The following is a 21864-nucleotide window of genomic DNA, read 5'->3' as shown; positions in this document are numbered from 1 at the left end:
TGCTGAGGAAACAGCTATCCCTTTCTGAAGGGAGGGAATAAAATAGAAGAGGGCATATGCTTGGAGTGACCCAGCTGTGACCCCATCTGGAAGCAGCAGAAAATCAGCTGTGTACATGGGACCTTCTCCAGTAATGATAAAATTGATGGCTGCAAGAGCCATGTGTAAAGCTGCACATTTCCCTGCCTGCTGTGCATTCCCAGGAGCTGTCCCACGGGTTGTCTCAGCCCCTCATTGCTCCATCTTTACTTTCCCATCACCTTCTCTCCCACCCAGCTCCAAGGAAGGCAGGGGGAGCAGATTGGGAAATTCAGCCCCAGGAGTGTGATCAAATTGAGTTTTAACAACAGATTCAAAGCTCTGGAACCAAATTCTGCCTCTAGAGAACCAGGAAGATGTGTAAGAACACTGCTGGTTAGCACTGCTCTTACCTACACCCTGCATTTGATGGGGAACCTTCAGCCCAGGCTCCAGGGCTGCCCCCAGCTGTAATTCCTGGGAATCTGTGCCTTGGGAAGCGCCCTGGCAGGGTCAGAGTCCCACTTGTGTGGGGAAGGGATGCTCAGGGGAGGAACACCTGACAAGGCAGAGCTCTGCACCCTGATCAGGAGGTGTCAGATTGGGAACATGTGGAATATTATATATAATATATATATATAATTGTATATAATATATACAAGGCAGAGCTCTGCACCCTGATCAGGAGGTGTCAGATTGGGAACATGTGGAATATTATATATAATACAATATATACAAGACAAAGCTCTGCATCCTGATTAGGAGGTGCCAGCCTGGGAACATGTGGAATACTGAAAGATCTATCCAGAAAGGAAGTGCAGAGCTATGGCACTGACATCAACTATTTATTAATTATTCCAGTCAAGAGAAAGAACTCATGAATACTTTAATGAGATTGTGAGGGGAAACGTCCCAAAGACGATAAAATCACACTTAGCAAACAGCCTTTCAGCTGCAGGGACAGTTCCAGCCTCTCTGATGTGTGGTTTCTGACTCAGATTGTGACAGACTGCAGGAGCCAGGCTGGGTGCCAGCCCAGGCTGGACAGAGCGTGTCAGCATGGAAAGCCCTGCCACAAACACCTTCCTTCACCAGCCTAGATGGAAACCATGGCTCACTGCCCCAGAGACGAAGGTTTCAGAGAAAGATTAAAGAAATCATGCTTGGGAAGAAGGCAGTGTGTTTTCAAACACTGAATCTTTTCAATTCATGTGTTTATCTTATTCCCTGGGGCTGATGACAAGCTGGGCTCTGTGCTCACTGGAGTCCATCAGTGTCACTGTTGGTAAAGCAGTGTCCCCATCCCTGGGACAGCCAGTCCCTTCTCCCTGGGGACACCCAGCTCCTCCTGGGAGCATCACCTGGGGACCAGGAGGGACCTGGGAGCTCTGTCCTGCCCAGGCACAGGCAGGGAGCAGATCTGGCAGCACAGAGCTCTGCGCTGCTCTGTTGGAGTGTTGGGGGGTGGGACAGTGGGGACGGACAGAGACAGAGATCTCTGCAGTGAGGTCTGGGATTTGGGGTTTATTGCCAAGGGCCTGGGTGCAGGGCCCTGCTGGGATTTGGGGTTCATTGCAAAGGGCCTGGGTGCAGGGCCCTGCTGGGATTTGGGGTTTATTGCAAAGGGCCCTGCTGGGATTTGGGGTTTATTGCACAGGGCCTGGGGGCAGGGCCCTGCTGGCATTTGGGATTATTGCACAGGGCCTGGGTGCAGGGCCCTGCTGGGATTTGGGGTTCATTGCAAAGGGCCTGGGTGCAGGGCCCTGCTGGCATTTGGGGTTATTGCACAGGGCCTGGGTGCAGGGCCCTGCTGGGATTTGGGGTTATTGCACAGGGCCTGGGTGCAGGGCCCTGCTGGGATTTGGGGTTTATTGCAAAGGGCCCTGCTGGGATTTGGGGTTCATTGCCAAGGGCCTGGGTGCAGAGCCCTGCTGGGATTTGGGGTTCATTGCAAAGGGCCCTGCTGGGATTTGGGGTTCATTGCAAAGGGCCTGGGTGCAGGGCCCTGCTGGGATTTGGGGTTTATTGCAAAGGGCCTGGGTGCAGGGCCCTGCTGGGATTTGGGGTTCATTGCCAAGGGCCTGGGTGCAGGGCCCTGCTGGGAGCTGCAGCCAAAGCTGGAGCAGGCCCAAGAGAAGAAAGGAAAGAGAGGATGAGAGGGTAAGGGAGTAAAAAAGGCAAGAGAGCCAAAGCATAAGAGAGTAAAAAAGGTAAGACAGTAAGAGGGACAAGAGCTAAGAGAGTAAAGTTCCTGTTCCAATACAATAAATCTTCTTCTGTGTTGAATATTCTGATTCTCACTAACCAATCTAGTACAATACACAAATCCTACAGCATTTACACATGGCCTATAAGAATCATCACATTACCATCCTGTGTTATATTTTAAACCCTAAAAACTCCTCTTTGGGCCCTTCTGCCAAGCTGTAGGGTCTGCTCTGACCCTTGGGCCTGTCTGCAAGCAGAGGGTGTTGTTCCATCAAAAGGGGATCACCTTCAGCCAGCCACACCATTGTTTTCCATTTGTTCTGAGGGATCTCAAAGCTTGCTTTCATTTCAATCTCACTTACAGTCTCCATATTCTCAAAATCTTTTGCCAGACAATCATATTTATAAGGCTTTCCTGTTCCATCTTCCCAGCATCGCTCCCCACAGCCCGGCTGCTGCTCTGGTTGATTTTATTTTATCAAACATTTCCCACAGCCACGAGCAGGCAGGGCTCCCATCAGGCTGGGTTTGTGCAGAGCCAGCCTGGCTGGGGCTCAGAGAGCTGAGAGCTGAGCATCAGCAGCCCCTTCCTTACACAGCCTTTGCTCTGCAGAACATGTACTTATGAAATATGCATGTGCTCAGGGGTGATTAGGATGCAATTCCTCATTTTGATTAAAATGCTGCTTCCTTTATGTTTACTGAGCCTCACAAGACTGCCTGATTTGTATGCTCGCATTGTATTTTCGTGAAGTCTTTTTACAAACTAAATTTAACTTCACTGCTATGTGTGCAAAAATGAATGCAAATATGCAACTTTCTTTAGCTTACAGTTGCTAACCTGAGAGATAAAGTGTTAAATCCAAGCCCAAAATGATGGCTTTACTTCTGGGGTGAGGTGCTGGGGTGCTGGCATTATTTTTAATCATTAATTTTATTCAGGAACCCTTTTTTTTCCCCAGGATTACATACCCAGATGCTGCCAGATGCATTAGGCCTGGAAAAACAGGTTACTGTTAGACCCTGAACCTAAATTAGAGAATCCCATTAAAAGCCTTTACTGCTAGAATTCCTGAAGTTGTTAGGATCTGCAAAAAATTTCCTAGTCTAGAGAAAATTGAAACTCATTTGGAGCAAGCTGCATGAGATGGCAAAATGGGCCTTTCTTTCTCACAAATGGCAGAAAACAAGCCCTAGAGGACAGAAAAGAGATTTGTTTCATAGGGAAAGGTGCAGTAATTTTGTTTTCCTGTCCATTTTACCAGTGCTTTTATTACAGATTTTGTATTACTCACTCCTGTGCCAGCACTCCACCAGGGCCTGACATCCATAGCACAGTTCTGGAATTGAGCTGGCTCCTGAATCAGATTCTGTTATTATTTTAATGTCTCGTATATCAGTGCCTCTGAAAGACCTGCCAGAAGCCTTTCCACAGTGAGCACTGGTCCTTGAGCCCCTAACAGTGTCCTCTCTGCTCTCCTATTTTGAGACAGTACATTTCCCATTTCCTTGCCAATGCCCAGCCTCCCTTCAGTCCTCAATTTCAATTAAACTGAACAAAGATCTTAAGGCAGTGCTCTGGTACCACTCACTGGGTATCTCTAACCTTCAGCAACAGGGAAAACTGGGAGCTGGTCAAGTCTGGCAGAGCTCCCTGTTCAATGAGAACACGGCTCTAAAACCCCCAAATCTGTTCAAACTGAATCCTTCACACAAGAAAACGTCTGCCAGTGCCAGGATCCCTCCACTCCATCTTGTCTGCTGATAAGGAAACTCATGGCAGTGACTGTGTGATTTCATTCACCACTCTTCAGTGAAATATTAATGAGCTTTTTCCACTCTCCTCTGCTTCTCAGAAGTGTTCCAGCCTTTATCTCCTGCCAGATTTGAATGAGGACAACAGCAAAGGTCACCATGACAATGGTAACTGTGAACTGCTTGAGCACAGGATGCATTTATCCCTGAGCATTGCCAAGGCCACTTACAGATGTAGTAGGAATCCTAAACGCCTGCTTATCCTCCACTGAAAACATTTCAATCAGACGGCAAATGATGAGCAGGGCAGCAGCTCCCTGTGGGGTTCCTTGGGCACTTGGTGCCAGTGCAGCACTGCAGCCACGAGCAGACAGTGAACACTGGTCTGTATAAATGTATAAATTGGTCTGTACAAATGTATAAATTGGTCTGTATAATGTCACAAGTACACAATGAACATTGGTCTGTATAAACATGTAAATTGGCTGTACAAATGTATAAATTGGTCTGTGCAAATGTATAAATTGGTCTGTTAAAATGTCACAAGTACACAATGAACATTGGTCTGTATAAATGTGTAAGTTGGGCTGTATGAATGCATAAATTGGTCTGTATAAATGTATAAATTGGTCTGTGCAAATGTATAAATTGGTCTGTGCAAATGTCTGCCACGAGCAGACAATGAACACTGGTCTGTATAAATGTATAAATTGGGCTGTACAAATGTATAAATTGGTCTGTATAAATGTCACAAGTACACAATGAACATTGGTCTGTATAAACGTGTAAATTTATACATTTGCACAGACCAATTTATACATTTATATAGACCAATTTATACATTTGCACAGACCAATTTATACATTTGCACAGACCAGTGTTCACTGTCAGCAGAGCTCTGGAGGAGCAGGGGTCCCTCCTGTGGGGTTCTGGCCAGCAGCGGCCTCAGCCTGGCCTCAGTGGGACATGGACATCCCCAGAGCTGCCCTCCAAGGGTCTGCACACAGGGAGGAGCTGCTGCCCAGCCCTGCACCTCACCCTGCTCCCCCCTGCCCAGCACAGCCCATTTCCACAATGTGCTAAGAAAAACTGAAAGAAAGATCCTTCACTCCAGATCAGATGAACTCGGGGTGAGCACAGCCAGAGCTGCCATGGGCACACGAGGGCACTGCCACGAGGGGACAGACATTGATGGCAGGGACAGGGATAGACACTGATGGCAGGGACAGGGGACAGACAGACACCAATGGCAGGGACAGGGGGACAGGCACTGATGGGACAGGGGACAGACTGTGTTGGCAGGGACAGGGGACAGACACCAATGGCAGGCACAGGGGCTGCCTGAAGCCACAGCTTCTGCATGGGAATGGGATCCCCTGGACCAGGACTGTGCCATCAGAAATCAGCATTTCCACCCCAGGCCACTGGAGGAGAAGTGTTACAGATCTCTGTCACCCCTGGCAGTCACAGCCCCTGCTGAATGCAGACCCCAGAGCACCTTCCCAGGCAGGAATCCCTTCCCTGTCCATCACAAACAGCAAAGGAAGGAGCTCCCGGGGCTGTCTCCTGAACCACAGCCCGTTCAGACAGCCCCAGAGCCCACTGCAGCTCACTCCAGCGCTCAGAACAAGCTGGCTGCTCTAAATGGGACATTGTAGAACATAATGAACTTCCATTATTCATTCTCACTCTGAAATCTGCCTGAACATCTGTGCTTGTTGGGATTTCAAGTGGGATTGTTCAGACAAAATTACAGAAGAATTTGCAGTGTGTGAGAGGAGGTTCTGGTATGATCAAAGGAAGAAAATCAAAGCTTTACAGGGCCTCACATGACAACAATGAAGAAGCTGAACTTTCATTCTGCTCATATGCACCTCATTTGCTGCTTTTGTGACTGCTCAGGACTGCCCAGTTAATGGCTCCTCATTTTCACCTCTGTAGAACTTCCCTGAGTTCAGAAAGGGAGGCTGACATCACGAGTTAAACCACAACAATTACAGAAGCATTGATCTCATCACATACAGCCCCCTCTGCCAAAAGCTGGGCTGGGCAGACAGCACTGGGCTGCACTTATGCCTTGTGCAGCCCTGATGGATGCAGTTCAGTCCTTCCTCACAATCCTGAGCAGCTTTTGTTCTATTTTTACCTCCTCAAACACAGGATAATGTCCCTGAAAGCAGAGTGAGAACATCAAAACAAATTCTGGAGCCAAAGTTCAGCCCCTGGAGTCAAGGCACCCAATCTCTGACACAGCTCCCAGAGCAGGCAGCAGCGCCAGAAGTGGCTCCCAGACCCAAACCTTGCTCTGCTAAAGCCTGGAGCAATCACTCCAAAACCTGCATCCTGTCGGAGATATCACACTGCTAAAGGATCCCAGGGAAGTGGAGCCAATATTCCTGCAGCCAAGGAAAGGCTTCCTCTCAGGAAAACAGTTGGAGATAGTCTTGAACTAATTATAACAGAATTTGGAAGAGGCCCTGAGACTTTCCAAAATAGGGAAATCCTTACTACTTAACTGAATTTATTTAGGAAATAATAAATAACCCCCCCCCCCCCCCAAGAAATTAAGGACAAAGCAAGTTGTAACTGGGACTACTGAAGGATTTTCCCCTCTGAAACTGGAAACTCCTGAGGAGTTGCTGTCAGTGCATGAGCTGGTGCCAGGCTCTGGCACTGCTCAGCTCTCTCTTCCAGCAGAGGGAGAAGGGACACAGGAGAATGGGCATCCAGGAAAGTGGATATTGGACATCCAGGAAAGGGGAGAATGGACACCCAGGAAGGTGGAGAATGGACACCCAGGAAAGTGGGGAATGGACATCCAGGAAAGTGGATATTGGACACCCAGGAAAGTGGCTCAGGTGTGACAAGAACCACCACAAACCATTTTCCCGATTGTTTGGATTCCTGTCCCAGTTTGGTGCTGATGGGCATCAGGTTATTGCAACATCTCTCCTTGTCCTTGTGCATTGCCAGGACTCCTGGCACAGAATAGGGACCCATTTGCCAGCTTGCATTTCTGGTTTGTTTTTCCATCTTGCTTAATTACCTGTAAATTTATACTGGTGATACAACTTATCCACTCTAAATATCTCTGTTCTTGCTCAGCTGCCTGGAGCAGAAAGCCTGGCACCAGAAATATGCAAGATAACTGCATGTACAAATCAAAATAAATAGATATGAGTCACAAAAAGCACAGCTCTTGCTCACATGCCTGCACTAACAAAACCAAGTTCTGCCTTCAGTCACCCTCCAAAGGGGTGAAGAGGTGACAGCTGAGGTTCAGACACAGCACCACTGGAGATGATGGAGTTCACACCCATTTTCATGGTGAAGTGGTAAAATATGGATGTTCCATGGAGAAGCTTCACTCCACAGGCCTGGAGTGCAGGAATGACTGAAAAATGACAAGGGGGAATTGAGCTAAAGGAGCTGCTCCCATCAGCTGGCTGGGCCAAGCAGGATGCTGCTCACACACACACACACACCAACCCAGGGACATGGAAACAGGGAGTGCCACCTGGAGCTGTGGCGGCTGATGGTGGGAATGCCCAGAACCCGTCTCCCAGGGGTGAGCAGGGCTGGGGACACGCAGGAGGGAGGCAGGGTGGCAGCAGAGCCCAGGCTGCCCTCTGCACCCACTCACTGCCACGCTGTGCCCACACCGACAGCACGGCCGTGCTCCCTCCTGTCAGAGCTCATTACAGAACAAATCAGGCGCTGTCCCTTCCTCACTGAGCTGCAATCACTGCTGATCACCAGCCCATTGAACTCCGTGGAATTACTGAAGTGCTGCCTCTGGAATTAGTGCAGTTAGCAGCATGGCTGATGGAGAGTGCTTTCAGTCACTTCACCACACACTTCTCATGTTCAGCTTTATAGAATGGAATAAAAATGGCATTTTGACACGGTGTGGAGTGGAATACCTTCTTTCTCAGTGTCTGCTCAGTTCAAGTATTTCCTCTGTGTATTTTCTGGAGGGGGTGTTTGATCATGATTTTCCTGCACATTTTCCTGCTCTTCAGCAGTGAATCAGCAGCTGGAATGCCACAGAAGGGGAGCAGCAATCACAGCAAACACTAATGGTGCTTTAAAGGACTGCTGATAAACACACACAGTGTGAAAAACCTCCTTTGAACCAAAGGAACTGCACTAAGGACAGAGCAGCTCCTGTGGGTTTTTTAGGCACCCATTTTTTTCCAGATATGCCACCAGTGCCCACGACAGGACCCAGAGAAAGGGCCTGGAAGCATTCAAGTGTTTCTCATAAAAACATATTCGTCTGTACACGCAAATTTAAAATTTCGTGTAGTGAATATGCCTTCTATAACAATTAAGTTCATACTATGGCTGAGAGCAGAAAAACAGAAGCAAATAGAAAAAATAAGGTACGATAACACCAAAGCAAAAATCTACATATTCCTTACAAGTGCATTGATGTGAGCTTGAAATATAAAAGGGGAAATTTATTGTGCAAATTACTTTTGAAGCCTTAGAGACATTAAACTAATGCCCCTAAATATCAACATTAAAGGGAATTTTATGAAGAACCAGGTTCTTTCCCTGTGCATAAGGAGAAACTTATTTTGAGGTAAGAACTCTGCTCTGTCGATTATTATTATTATTTTTAAAATATAATTGTTATTATTAATCACATCTCCATTTTTTATAGACTTTAAAGTCATAGAATCACAGAATGGTTTGGGCTGGGAGGAACCCTGGGGATGTTCCTGCAGCAGAGGGAGCTGCAGCCCCGCATCTGCGCCGCATCTGTACTGCACCTGCACCCTGCAGGGAGCCGCAATTCCACCGCATCCTCACCCAGAGGGGCCCGGACCGGGCAGCCCCCGCTGCTCGCAGTGCGGTGCAGCACAGCCCGGGGTGTTCCTGCAGCAGAGGGAGCTGCAGCCCCGCATTTCCATCGCGTTCCCACCGCATCCGCGCCCCGCAGGCAGCAGGGACCCGGCCCAGCCCGGCACAGCCCGCAGGGGCCGGGCAGGGTGAGCCGGGCCAGGACAGCCCGGTGCCCCGGACCCGGCCCGGAGGAGGCTCTGGGCAGGTGAAACTCGGGGTTTGTCCATCCCTCGGGGCGCTCCTGGCCAGGACAGCCCGGCAGTGAGCGGGGCATCCCCGGGTCCCAGGGCAGAGAACAGCGGCCAAAGTAAAGCAAGCAGCCACTTATTTACTGCCCAACACCCAGTGACACCCGCCTAACTCTTCCTGCTCTCTGTATCTCCCCTTTGGGGCAGATTTGTGTCTCTCCTGTCACAGCCCAGCCCCGGCTGCTGCTGCTGTTGCACTGGAGCTGCTCCAAAGGGCACCTTCTGTGCCCTGCCAGACACTTCTGTGAGCTCCAGACATGGCAGAGTGGCAAAACAAAGAATTTGAGCATCTCTTCCAGGGCCTGGCTCCAGCTGTTCTCTGTGGGTCACCCCAAGTGTCTAACACCACCCGTGGGGTTTGCACAATCCTGTACACTCGGTATCCTCCCTGAGTCCTGATGGCATTCAGGCAGGACCTGAGCTTCACCCCAACTCTGCTGGACCTGAATATTCAAAGTAACAAAAATCAAACTTATACAAGACTGGTACAGGGTGAACAAAGAATCTAATTCCTCAGAGCCTCATTATACATAGTTAGGTAAAGAAGAAATCCGTAGGAATGGAATGAGAAAATTAAGGACTGCACACAAATGCTGAAGAGCCTAATCAAAGTTTTTTTTCATGTTCTTATAGGAAGGATGACTAACTGGAAGATACAGTGCCTGTGCCTTCCCTTTCAGTCACTTTATCAGTAAAAATGTGCCTCTCAGCCTGTTTTCTGCATCCCCAGCTAAGGAGACCATGGACTGAGGTTCCAGCCCAGCCCTGAGGGCCAGGAGGAAGGGCTGAGCTCCTCCCTGCCCGCTGTGCATCAGGGTGGCACTGTGGCACAGCTGTGCTCTCACCAGTGAACCCTTCCTGTCCCCAGCCCTGCCCACAGGGCAGCCCTTCAGGGAGCTCTGGAGTTCACACATTTGCTCTCAGTCCTGCTGCTGCTTGTGAGCTGGCCCGAGTGGGTTTGTGGGGCTGGCAGAGCAAGGTCTGGCTGCAGGAGGGTTTCCTTCTGTTCCACTGTGGCATTCCTACTGATCCCCCACAGCAAGAGCAAAACAAAACCAATCTGTGAGGCTGATTCTTAGAAATCCCTCTCAGCTGAGTCAGAGGTGCTGTGGATGCAGGGCCTGGGGGCAGCTGGGGGAGTTCAGCCATATAAAAAGTGTTTGTTGTCAATGCACTCCCCTTTGTTCCAGGAGAACAGTGCCCTGAAGGATCTCCCTTCCCTCCCCATGGCCAAAATGAAGTGTGAACAAGAACTGAAATAAGCCTGGATAGCAGAGGAGACTTCTTTGAAATCCACATTTCCTGTGGACTTTTTGTTTGTTCCACAGCACACTGTAGTGTTATAGTGCATGGAAAGGACTCAGCAGGAGCAGTAACACAGACAAAGGCTTCATAAGGAAATAAAAACCCTCTTTGTGAAATACCTCTGCCCTCTGGAGAGCTGCAGTACCTGCCCCTGGGGTTCAGTCAGCATTTCTCTTGTCTAATCTCCACATGATGATCTCACATAGCCCTTAGTGACTCAGTGTGTTTATTATTTCTAACAGGCAATATTACAGTCTCTCACCTACTTTTAGGCCCTTATGTTACCTTTTTCACATTTCATTACAGCAACAAGCAATCATTTCTAATAAAACGTGGTAAATTTCTGTATGTGCTTCTACCCAGTCCTAAAAGAATGCCAAAGCACTGACAAGGGCTTGAAGAGATTGAAAAGGATGAGAAAATATCCAAAGACTCTGCATCTTTGATCTCAAATGATATCTAAGCTGTGTTATTAAATTAAGTCTAACTTAAATGTGCAATATATTAAATGCTCTAATTGGTGCAAGGTTAATGTATAGATTGAAAGCATTTCACAGAAATTCTCTTTCTGTGCGTTTTGTGCTAAGTAATTAAAGCCCACCCAGACTCTGAGGCAATAGACAATCCCTCCTCATTTGCAGCAGTCACCACCCAGGGAAGTTCTCTGAATTATTTGCAGAGCATCAGTGGTTCATGGGCACTTCCAGGGGGTCTGAGGAGTTGTCCTTGTCCTTGTTGAGTATTTCCCAGTTTTCAGCAAAAAAAGCAATCCCTGGGAGCTTTCAGGAATTTTTGGGAACACTTCAGACCTCCCTACTCGTACTGGCTCCAAGTCCTTCTCTCTGATGTGTTTCTCACGTGGGGATTTATTTACACTGAAATTTGCTGTTTCAGGAGAAGCAGCACACACAGGATTGCATCCCCTGTGCAGATGGGAGCAGCTGGAGCTGAAAGCAGCACAGGAGACCCAGAAGTGCTGCTGAGCACAAACCCTGCAGGCAGAAATAAAGAGCAGAGGCAGATGAGGGGAGAGGAGCTGCACATCCCTGTTCCAGGAGGCAGATCATTGAACTCCCTCTCACCCAGGGCATGGCTGTGCCACCCAACACCACACTGCCCAGGAAGGGCAAAGGAGAGAAAGCAGCACACTGACACCTAAGGAGGAAACCACGTCTGAGCCCTTTCCCAGGGGTGTCACACCAGGAGGGGCTGCAGGAGGGCAGGTCAGCCTGGTCAGACACTCGAGTGAGCTTTCCCAGGAGGGACGCCTTGGAAAAAGGAATTCTGGCAAATCTCCATGTGGAAATCAATTCAGACGCAAAGGCTCTGGCTGGACAGTGTCATCCAGCTCCCTGCCGTCATTCCCACAGCCCCACAGGGACGTGACAGGAGGCCCTAAAGGCCAGGGGACAGAACTGTAATCCCTCTCTTCTCTTACCTCTTTGCTGCTCCAGCCAGCAGGTAACACTGAGTTCTCTTTTTGACCCTTCCCAAACCAGATTCTACCTGCCTTTCCCCTGAGCTTCAAGCCCTGGTGTGTGAAGAACAAAAGCAATGTAAACCACATGGTCAATGCTCCCTGCAATCCCTCACACAGCCCCAGAGTGTCTCAGGAGTCACAGGCACCCGTGCAGTTTGGCTCAGGCAGAGCAGATCTCTGTCTGTGTGCATGCACACTGAGGGAGTTTTTACGGCAGATTTTCACTCATTTTTTCTCACAGGATTCCGTGGGAGTCTGACTGAATCAGGCATGAACAAGGGCTGGATCAAAACCTCAGGACCTGCTTCACTGGACACTTAGGATGCAGAGTAATCCCAGAGTGAACAAGGTCAGTTTTCAGTGGAGGCTCACAGACTGACTCACTGGAGGAGGTTTTCTCACCTTCCTGATATTTCTAGAGCTCAGTCTTTCAGGCCTGTCTGTGACACAGCTCATCTGGAAAAGTGTCCTCAGGTTCTGGTCATCCTTCACAGAACAGAACTGACTCTGCTTGCCCCTTCTCTGTAACTGCATGGACACACCAGCTGGGACATTACAAGCTCAAACAGGCAACCTCTGCATTAATGAAGATCTGTGGTTCTGTGTCTATCATCCCTGGCTACCAGAACTTGCAGGCATTAATTCCTTCCTGGCTGCAAGAAGAGAAAGCTCTGTAATCCTTTTATTATAATTGAATAATCCATCATTTCTTTAGCACTGCCCCACTGCTGCTGCCAACTAACACTTCTAAGAGGGAATATTGCCATTTGGAGCAGCTGGACGTGCATTTCTGTACAGGTGATGGGGAAGACAAGAATTGTGAGGGATCTCTTTTCTTTCCCCCCATAACCATCCTGGCTAGCTGAGTTTATTCCCCACAGGGAATGAGAGCAGTGCTGGTCAGCCTTCCTCATTTTGAGCTGTCCATTGACAAAGCCTGGAAAATTGCTGATGACAAGCGTGTTATTTCCTGTTCTCTCACATTCTGACCAGCTTCAAGCGGGGCAGACACGAGGCTCAGTGATCTCCCCACGGCACAGACAGATCTTGTCTGTGAGCTGCTTTGTGCTGGGAGCCCAGCTCAGTGCCCACCTGGAAACAGCCGCCAACGCGAGGGCACTGTGCCCTCCTGTGCAGGCAGTCCTGGCAATGAGACCCTCCTGTTCCTGTGGGGCTGCAGGTGCCCCACAGTGCCCCAGAGCAGGGCAGGGTCTGTCCCTCAGCACCCACAGCTCTGCAGCTGCAGCCTGGCCATTTACACGTGGCACTGCCCTGGATTGGATGTGCCCTGCAATGTGTGGCACTGCCCTGGATTGAACATGCCCAGCTGTGCAAAGCAATTCTCCTTCAGACACAGAGACACTCCTGCAGGAATGTGCACACACGTGGGAGCTGGAGCAGGAGAATGTGCATGCTCTGGAAACAGGGTGCCCTGGCTTTCCTTTGGGTTCTGCCTGTGGCAGCGTGCCAGGATGGCTGTCCCTGGGCACAGCGGGCAGAGCTGCCACCCTGGCACTGCCATGTGTCCCTGGCATGGGCACAGCAGGCAGAGCTGCCACCCTGGCCCTGCCGTGTGTCCCTGGCATGGGCACAGCACCCCTGGGTGCTCACACACCCCACGTGTCTCAGCACAGACTGCTCAGGGTGTCACTCACACACCAAACAAGGCAATTCCAGCTCCATTTGCTCTTAACCTCTTAGAGGAAGTGTTGAGCACAATCTAGTAAGGGCTTAAGGCAGAGATTATAATAAGGACTAATAAGGGCTCTGAGCAGAGATTCCACCCAGACTGACAGCTCCAGCTCAGGCATGTGGAGTGGACTGGGAGGGGAACACTCACCAAAGCATGCTTCAAGTCCTCAGGGCTGGGAAATCAACATTTCTTTAGCATCAGCTTCTCCCCACTGTTTGCTAGAAGGAGGGAGAAGGAAAAGAAAAAGTAGAAGTTTGGGAATAATTCATTTGCAGTGAGCCCTGCTTAGACAAGTGCTCCTCCACCAACTCCTCTTTTAAATATTTCTGCTAATGGGATGCAGATACTTACACCTGTGAATTACAGAGGTAATTTGCACCCACTTAGAGCTCCGTTTTGGGGAGGTATAAAAATACCCCAATAACAGTAATCCAGTCCATTCCTTATAACCATTATTAGAAATGAAACTAGGAATTATTTTAGCTTCACTAATAACAGGAAAATCAGGCAGAAATGTGCCTTTGAACGTTCTGTGACAATCTTGTCTGCCACTAAATATATGAACACCGTTCCTGCAAAAGTTCTGCTGGCTTTTTCATCCTCCTGCCCCCTTCAGCCACCCCTTCACAAGAATGGGATGATGCTGGAAGGAAGCAAAGGGTCCCAAGGTTGTTCCAAGACACCTCAGTGCTCAGGCTCACAGAGGCTGCATCCCTGCAGGGCTGATCCCCCATCAGGGGATGTCAGACCCATCCTGCACGTTCCCTCCACACTGAGCCTGGCACCACACTGCCCATAGACCTGGAGTATCAGGGATCCAGGGACACAGCACTCAAAGGAAAGGGGCTAAACAACAGATTCCAGCACAAAAAGGCATTCGTGTCCTTCCCACCTGGGGACATTCTGTGTGGAAATCCTTTCTGATACAAGTGCTGCATAAACAGACATCATTTAAACCTTGTAAGTGAACAAGCTCAAACTTTTCATAAAGAACTTTTCATGAAGAACTGCCAAGAGAACAAAAGATCTTTTTTTTTCCCCAGGAATTCTTCCACACACACTGGAACAACACTAAGATATTTTGGGAATGCTGCTCCCCCTGTAAAATTGGCTCTAGATTCTCCATGACAGGTAATTGTGGCAGGTAACAGAACAGATGACCTGAGATTGTCCAAACAGATTACAGTGAGCAGGAAAATGAAGGGGTTTGAAGGCAAGCCATTTGGATCATCCCTCTCTGCAGTTACAGCTGTCACACTCCACATGACAGCTACAACTTCAATTTCTTTCAGCTTGATTTGATCCTTGTGTGACAGTCCATCAAACTCAGGAGTCAATCCCAGAACTGCATCATAACTTTCCCTGAAATTCACAGAAATACAGATTCACAGGACAAGGAGAAGGAAACACAAACACAGATTCACAGGACAAGGAGAAGGAAACGCAAATACGGATTCACAGGACAAGGAGAAGGAAATGCAAATACAGATTCACAGGACAAGGAAAACCAAGAAAACTTCTCCCTTAGCACTCCTCATCAAGAGCCTCCCTGCATGCCAAGGATCCATGGGTTTAGTGTGGGGCAGTTTACACATCCTGGGAGAAGACCTGAGCTGTCTACAGGATAGAGCTCCAGGCTCAGCTGGCTCCTCATGGGAGCCTGCACCTCCCCACACAGAACTATTCCAGGCATCCTGAGTAATTTCCTCTGTTTACCATGCCCAGGGCTTTCCTTATGCCAGGCAAAGGCTGCTGGGTTTCTGGGGGTGTCCTGGCAGTGCCCCCATCCCTGGTACATCCCCATCCAGGCAGTGCCCCCATCCCTGGCAGTGCCCCCATCCAGGCAGTGCCCCCATCCCTGGCACAGCCCCAGGCAGTGCCCTCATCCCTGGCAGTGCCCCATCCCTGGCAGTGCCCCAGGCAGTGCCCCCATCCCTGGCAGTGCCCCATCCCTGGCACAGCCCCATCCCTGGCAGTGCCCCCATCCCTGGCAGTGCCCCCATCCAGGCAGTGCCCCCATCCCAGGCAGTGCCCCCATCCCTGGCACAGCCCCTGTCCCAGGTACATCCCCATCCCAGGCAGTGCCCCCATCCCTGGCAGTGCCCCCATCCCTGGCACAGCCCCAGGCAGTGCCCTCATCCCTGGCAGTGCCCCATCCCTGGTACATCCCCCATCCCTGGTACATCCCCATCCAGGCAGTGCCCCCATCCCTGGCAGTGCCCCCATCCAGGCAGTGCCCCCATCCCAGGCAGTGCCCCCATCCCTGGCACTGCCCCTGTCCCAGGTACATCCCCCATCCCTGGCAGTGCCCCCATCCCTGGCAGTGCCCCATCCCTGGCAGTGCCCCATCCCTGGCAGTGCCCCTGGCCATGCTGGGACACACTGAGCCCCTGCAGAGCAGGGCGAGCTCCCGGCACAGGGCTCAGGTTTCTGCCTCACCTGGGGCGCAGTTTGTGAGCAAATCCTTCCCACGTGCCTGGAGCAGGCTGGGGCTGTCAGTCATGGCACAATGGCAGTGCCTCAGCGTAATCACAGCCCTTCCATCAGCTGCTGCTCCGGGGGCTCCCACAATCCCACCCCTCTTCCTGGGGCTCCAGCCTCGCCCCTCCTGGCATTTCTGCCTGCGCTGGTTTACACCTGACCTTCCAAAATTCATCACTAAGCAAGCAAATCCAGTCATGTTACTGGAGCATGCCAAGTGTGAAATAAAGGCACTAAAGGAATCAAACTTCATTTTAACCCAACGTAAACAAATCTAAATTAAGAATTTTGATTATTGAAAAGCAGATGGGACAGTGAGGCAATACATGACCACTGCTACAATGCCTGATTTATAAAAAGGAAAATACTATTTCATCAAAATCCATTCTTCATAGTAATGAATATATGAGATAACTAGGGCCCATTAAACCAAGTTATTCTCTTAAAATGTCCCATTGCAGTGATAGAAACTAGTGTAAATACAGTCTCTTACCACAGGATAAACAAATAGACAATTTTAATTTCTTCTTTGTTCAGGGGTACATTAAATGCATCAACTTCATCTGCCACGATTCTATGTGGTGGAAGTTGGAAGTTTTATGCAAATCAGGATTAATTCTCCTGGCAATAGCAGAGGGCCCCATTTCAGTGCCAGGGTGCCCCTGCCTGCTCAGAGGTGTGCTGAGGCTGCCCGAGCCACACAGGGCATTGTGCAACAGGGAAATTGAACTTTCCCAGCCTGGCTGTGGCTCCTCGTCCACTCTGCAGCAATGATCTCCCAGCGTTCTCCTAGAGCAGGAAATGGGTTAAACTGATGAGGTATTTTTAATGTGTGTTGACAAAGGTCCAGAGTGAATGTACAGTTACATTAGTTAAATTGGGACTGCTCTGCTCAGCCCCACTAGGAACGTCTTCCTCTTCTATTATTTAAAGCTTCTGGGTTTTTATGACATTTCCTTATGCAGAGAGAAGAAACACATCAGATGCAAATCCGCTGGGAAAATATTCCTGCATTTTCTGTACAATCACACTGAAGAAGCTGCGGAAATTTGTTTCATTTTCACACTATCTTTACACTTAATTTGTACACAGCCCTTTTCCTTTTCTTTTCCAAATTCCACTGTAGGGTGCAAAGAAAGAGGAAAGGAAAAGCACATTTTTTACTCAGCTTGCACAGAGTACCCCTGCAGGGTGGGGATAACCAGTGACACCATTGCAGCCCCTGGTCTCAGGCCCACTGTGAGAGCAGAGAACAGCCTGGAAGGAAAACCCAAACTGAGATTATCCTTGGTGATAAAGTGTCTGTTGTCACCCAGGGGGACAGCATGCCGTGGGCCCTGTGGCTGGGGCAGGAAGGCAATAAAGCCACGTTCTGTCAGGTTTTGGGTTGGTAACCTGAGTCACTTGGATGCCACCAGGCTGCACCCCTGGCAAGGGGACGCTGCTCAAACCCAAACCCTCCTGTGCAGCAAACTGCCTGCACTGTCATTCCTGGCATCCTTCCACAGGGAATTTCCTTCCCTTCCTTGTCTTTGAGGGCAGAATTCAGCACTGATTGATCAGATGTGATTGCTTTTGTTCATGTGAGCAATCTGTGCTCACTCCCACTCAGACCTGCTTGGCATGCTGGCTCAGCTGCACGTGGTGCCCCATTTTCCCCTCAATTCTAAAATATTCTGGGGTCATTTCTGGTGAACAACACTGTGGGGGCTCTTTAGAGAGACCCCAATCCATATGGCAACTGGGCTTAAAATCATCTATAGGTGCAAGTTCCCTGGTGAAAGAATGCATCAGTCTTGTATTACAAACAGCCTGAACATAAACAGATTTCACTGTTATTGCTTTAGATAAAATCTTTCACCCCTTCCAAGGTTTTATATCATTTCACACTTATAGGAAAACGTCCCAAAAGCTTTTCAAATGGGATTCAGCCACAGCTGCTCTATCATAAATCTAGAGAATTAAAACGAGCAGTGAGACAGTTTGGCTAAACAACCTCTTAATTTCCTTCACGTGAAGCAGCTTGTATAAACAGGAACAGCAGCAGGGATGGGAGCTTGCTCAGGACATGGGAGTGGGGAGACAGGGAGAGCAAAGCACCAGGAAAGCAGCACTGGAGGGGCTGAAGGAGAACTGGGGTGCCAAGGAGAATTAGCCAAGTGTTTGGAGTCAGAGAGCTCGGGAGGGAAGGGGAACGTGCTCAGATCACCAGTGCTCAGCTATGGAAAGCTCCCTTTTTCCCACTGGAGATCCCACTGGCACTGGGGAGACAGATCAGCATAACCTGGCATCACCTGGGGGACTGCAGGAAGAACTCAGATTTTGCAATCAGAGAGCAAAGTTAGAAATTACCTTGCACTTTTCCCAAATTAATCCCTCCACAATTTAAACAATTCTCTCCCTGAATCCTGGTTGAATTCCTCCATTTCTGACTCGACCCATGCAGGCACGCTGCCAGCCCAAGGAGGGTAAGTGACTGCTCAGTGCATTGCAGATTTTAGCAGCCACACCAATGAGCCTTCATGAACAGCAAATTCAGGATTAACACCAACCCCACATGTAACATGCACACACCCAGCATGCAAACTGCTCCTCATCTTGTACAGCCAGCCAAGCTGGCAAATGGCCATCCTTATACAAATACCAAATACCAGAAGAAAGGAAAAGAAGCAAGAATCCTACAGGTCTTACTTCTCACTCAATTAATCAGAACCACATAACAAAGACACTGTGGTTCATTACAGGGGGAAAAAAATGTTATTCCTGATGGAAAACAACCAAATGGCAGCTAAACAATGAACTGTGGAGGAGAAGTGGGAAGAGTTTTCCTTCCTCCAGCTAGCATGGGCATTGGGTTTGCACTGCCAAGGTGCCCAGTGCTCCCCCAGAGCACAGCCCAGGGCTGGGGGAGCAGCTCTGCTCTCAGCTGGACCCTGTTCTGACAGCAGCAGCCCGTGGTGGCCCAGAGGGACACTGGAGCCATCCCAGCCAGCCTGGGAGGGTCTCCAGCTGCACTGGCTCTTCCAGGGACAGCTCCTTGGAGCCTTGGAAGAGTCAGTGTTATTTCAGCATGGAGCTCTTCCCTGTCAGATCAAATACAGCGATAGCATCGGCCTGTGCAGGTACAGCTCCAGGATTGCTCCTGCTCTCTTTTCAGATCTGGCATTTCTGTCCCAGCACTTGTGTGTTTTCCTTCTCCACAATGCCTCAAAGGCCTGGGAACAGAATGTCTCCCTCCTGCTGAAGCACACTGCACATATCAGCACCACTTTATGGGGTTCTACCTTCCCCTGGCAGTCCATAAAAGTGCCTGCCAAGTTCTGCTCTTGGATGGCCCTGGGGATGGCCCTGCTGTGCCTGAGGCAGAGCTCAGCCCCACTCACCCACGGCAGGGCACAGCACTGAGAGGGGCTGGCAGGAAACGGGGAATGCACAGCCCACACGGGAGCCAGCCTGTGTGCCAGCACTGGCAGGCCTGGGCACAGCTGGGGGCACAGCTGGGGGCACAGCTGGGGGAACAGCTGGGGGGATGAGGCTGCCACAGCCCACGGTGCCCACAGCAGCACTCTGTGCGTGTGCCATCAGGAATAACGGGATATGTGGGCTTGCACTGACCCCTTCCTTCCCCAAACCCCTGCTATTCCACAGCCAGGCCCCACCAGAGTCGTTTCCAGGCTGGTCAAGGGCAGCAGGAAAGGCCAGGGAGGGGAGACCTCGAGTGTGGCCTTTGACTGAGCTGCAGGTGAGCAGGAACAGGCCCTGGCACTGGGGCACTGGGGCATTGGCAATGCCCCCTTACATTCCCAGGGACCCTGCTCCTCGGGAACACCATCCCTGCTCCAACACCCCTCATCTGCCCTCTCTGCTCTCTCCTCTCCCAGCTGTTCTCAGAAGGACTGCAAGCTGCCCTGGTGAGATTTTGGCAGCCTGAGCTCAGCCTGGCTATCCAGGCACTGTGGATTTGTGGCACCAAGTCTCTGCTGCACCTCTGGGCTTTGCTGCAGCCCCACAGCACAAACACAGTCCCATTCCTGCCTTTTCCCACTGTCTCTGCCACTGCAACCACGAGCTGCAGGGCCAGTTCCTAAGAAAGGCTGCTTTAAGATAAAACAAAATAAAAGACTCCCTCATTTTAAAGCAGAAGCACAAGGCCCCAAGTAAAAACATGCACACAATTAAGTTGATTTGTGTATGGAAATGTGGTGAGCACATGAAAATGCAGCATATTTCTGTGCTGCCTTGGGCTTTGGACTTTATGGAAATTCACTCCAATATATTAAACCCTATTTGTCCTTTGAAAAACAAACCTCCATTATTAACTGTGCCCAAACCGAATAAATATGATTGTCCCATGCTAGCTGGATTGTCTATTTTAAAAAAACCCAAACTAACAGTTCATATCCACTTTATTAATATAACTGTCTCTTCAGCAGAAAAAAGGAAAAAGGCAATGGCAGAGTCTCTTACGTTGACATGCACACAAATCAGCAAGTCACCAAGCAATGTCCATAATGCAGACAGGTTCTGCTTTCCAGACCAAACTGAGCACGAAACAGTGACCCATACTGAGTGGGAAATCTCACTCCTGGGCTGCATTAAACCCAGATTCCTGATGGCAGGTTGGTTCTCACAATGGACCAAGGGCAGTTCCCGATGGAACAAGATGTTTCAGAGTGAGAACCTGGGGGAGTCTCCTTGCTCAGGGTCAGCCCCTGTAACCTCACACAGCTGCTGTGCCTCAGGGCTGAGCTTTGTGGGCACATTGGTTCCACCAGAGCAACAACTGCTGCTTCAAAAAACAGCAATAAAACTTTCAGAACTAAGACAGACAAAGCCCTGCAGCCCACAGGATTTTTGAGGCATTGGATCATGGCTCATTCTCCCACTCCTTCTGACTCCAAAGGAGCTTTATCAGTGACCTTGGCAGGTTATGCCAGCACTGAACACTCAGGACTGCAAACCCTGGAGGGTTCACTCACAGAACCTCTGCTCACTTCAGTTAGGAAGTATTTATAAAACACAACTTCTGTAGAATGTTGCATCTGGATAGCTGGTGCTGCTTCTATTTTATAGCTCATCCACCTGATCAGTTTCTTTTCAATTTGCACATATAATCAGGGGTAAGAAAACTCCTCTTTTACCAACTCAGGCATGGCAGCACAGAATGTGACCCACACCATGCATTTGCTGAGAGGCTTGCAGCACTGATGTGTGTCCCTGTGGAAGGAGACTGCAGGGATCAAATGAGAATTTGATCCCTGCAGGATCAAATTATTATAGCAGGAGAATCCTTTTCCTGCTATGATGATGTTTGCTGAGACCAAACCACAAAGAACAGGTGAACTCCAAGATCATCAGAATAAACTCCTGACAAACAATAATGAGATTCAAACTGAACCCTGTTAAACATAAATTAGAGCAGAGTGAAATAGTAATATTGAATTAGCAGCAAGATTTGTGGGGCTATTTAAGACACTCAGTGTAAGTGTGATAAGTATCATAAGTTGTGATATAATGTTTAATTGAAATATATTTCTGTCAGCTGGACACAGTAAAAAGTTGAGTGTTTTGTTTGAAAGGGATAAAGTATGTGTTTGGTAGTTCAAGGAAATGAATATTTGCATCATCAGCCCCACCAGGACAGGTGTATATCCATCCTAATCCATCAGGACAGGTGTATATCCATCCCAGTCCCACCAGGACAGGTGTATATCCATCCTAATGCACCAGGACAGGTGTATATCCATCCCAGGCCCATCAGGACAGGCTGATCCATCCCAGCCCCACCAGGACAGGTGTATATCCCAATGCACCAGGACAGTGAT

The 21864-nt window shown here is 49.5% G+C and overlaps 1 long non-coding RNA gene across 1 annotated transcript; it reads right to left on the bottom strand.

The window, feature by feature from the left end:
- Positions 1-9605: 9605 nt before the first annotated feature.
- Positions 9606-13849, bottom strand: LOC135451778 (uncharacterized). The gene is made up of 3 exons (XR_010441428.1): positions 13706-13849; positions 11824-11916; positions 9606-11377 (listed from the first exon to the last, which is right to left on the bottom strand). It is a non-coding gene; the product is annotated as an uncharacterized LOC135451778 (long non-coding RNA).
- Positions 13850-21864: the final 8015 nt, after the last annotated feature.

Source organism: Zonotrichia leucophrys, chromosome 9, assembly GCF_028769735.1.
Source record: "Zonotrichia leucophrys gambelii isolate GWCS_2022_RI chromosome 9, RI_Zleu_2.0, whole genome shotgun sequence".
NCBI lineage: Eukaryota > Metazoa > Chordata > Aves > Passeriformes > Passerellidae > Zonotrichia > Zonotrichia leucophrys.
The sequence above is the reverse complement of the archived record's forward strand: the minus strand, read 5'-3'. Positions and strand labels throughout refer to the sequence as shown.